A 1,816-nucleotide genomic window follows, 5' to 3' on the forward strand; every position below is an offset into this window, starting at 1 on the left:
AAAGTACAGAGATCACGGAAGACTGAAAAGACCTGGGTGAGTCCTGGGTCCCCACTCCACCTCTTTGTAGCTGCATGACACTCATCAAAGTCTTGACCACGACATTCATCAAAGACTTGACTTGACTTTTTTTCCTTCAAAAATGAAGATACGGTATCCATATCATAGAATTGTGAGCAGAAACAAATGAAGTAAAGTGAAGCTTTCTGAAAACTGTAACACACTCTGTGAATATTGGTTATCATTGAACGGTCTCCATGAGACCGACCCTAGGAAACAGGTTATGTCGGAATCTGTCGTCAGGTATAGGGTTAGGTGTCTGCCTGTAGGAGCCTTCTTATTGCTGGCAGAGTAGGGTTCCAATCTCTTGGCATGTCTTGTAAGAACTGGAGAATACTTGGTGTCTCTAGCTGTAGACCAAAGGTTCTCAAAGGGTGGTCCCCAGTTGGCAGCATCAACATCACCTGGGAACTTATAAGACATGCAGGAGATGCAACAGAGACTGGACGGGTAACTGTTCTTTTATTTTTTTGAGACGGAGTCTCACTCTGTCACCAGGCTGGAGTGCAGTGGCACCATCTCGGCTCACTGCAACCTCTGCCTCCTGGATTCAAGCAACTTTCCTGCCTCAGCCTTTTGAGTAGCTGGGACTACAGGCACATGCCACTATGTGCAGCTAGGTTTTGTATTTTTAGTAGAAATGGGGTTTCACCATGTTGGCCAGGCTGGTCTCGAGCTCCTGACCCCAGGTAATCCACCCGCCTCAGCCTCCCAAAGTGCTGGGATTACAGGTGTGAGCCACTGTGCTCAGCCTGTTTTTTTTTTTGTTGTTGTTGTTTTTAAGACAGAGTCTCACTCTGTCACCCAGGCTGGAATGCAGTGGCCTGATCTCAGCTCAGTGCAACCTCTGCCTCCCGGGTTCAAGTGAGTCTCGTGCCTCAGCCTCCCAAGTAGCTGGGATCACAGGCATGTGTCACTACGCCTGGCTAATTTTTGTATTTTCAATAGAGCTGGGGTTTCACCATGTTGGCAGGGTTGGTCTCGAACTCCTGACCTCAGTTGATCCACCCGCCTCAGCCTCCCAAATTGCTGGGATTACAGGAGTGAGTCACCGTGCCCGGCCGACTCTTCTATTAATATTATTTAAAGATGTAAAAAATGCGGGGAACTTGAGAAAGAAAGCCATGGAAGGTATCATTGATGGCTCACTGATACATCCTGCAGTGACTGTCAATCCATTTGAGATATTTGCCGCCACAAAGAAAGCAGTTTGCTTCTACAAACTGGGAGAAATGAAGTCAAGAGCTCTATCTACTAAAATTATTTTCAACCTTTCCCCAAATAGCAATATTTCAGAGGCATTGAAAAAATGTGGTATCTCAGCAAATGAGCCTTAAATTCTAATTGTTTATACTAACGAGGGAGCAAAACAAATAAATCAAGGATATCTAATATCTCAAGTGGAAGGCCAGCAGGTTTCTCTGAAAAATCTTCCTGAAATAATAAATATCACAAAAGTCAAAAAGAAACATAAATTCCCTCCACAAGAAGAAAATACTGGGAACACTGTGGGATGGTATATGTAGAATGTCAACAAAGGATGTTTTGTGAAAAGAATTATTAGCAGAAATTTTCAGCATTAAAGAAAACACTGGGCCTGTAATCCCAGCACTTTGGGAGACCAAGGTGGGCAGATCACCTGAACTCAGGCATTCAAGACCAGTCTGGGCAACATGGTGAAACCCTATCTCTATAAAAATACAAAAAATTGGCTGGGTGTACTGGTGGCACATCTGTAATCATAGCTACTTGAGAG

The 1,816-nt window shown here is 44.4% G+C and overlaps 1 pseudogene; it reads left to right on the forward strand.

Moving 5' to 3' along the window:
• The first annotated feature begins 283 nt into the window (after positions 1 to 283).
• Positions 284 to 1,611, forward strand: LOC103238054 (EKC/KEOPS complex subunit TPRKB pseudogene; annotated as a pseudogene).
• Positions 1,612 to 1,816: the final 205 nt, after the last annotated feature.

This window comes from Chlorocebus sabaeus, chromosome 9 (genome assembly GCF_047675955.1).
Source record: "Chlorocebus sabaeus isolate Y175 chromosome 9, mChlSab1.0.hap1, whole genome shotgun sequence".
NCBI lineage: Eukaryota > Metazoa > Chordata > Mammalia > Primates > Cercopithecidae > Chlorocebus > Chlorocebus sabaeus.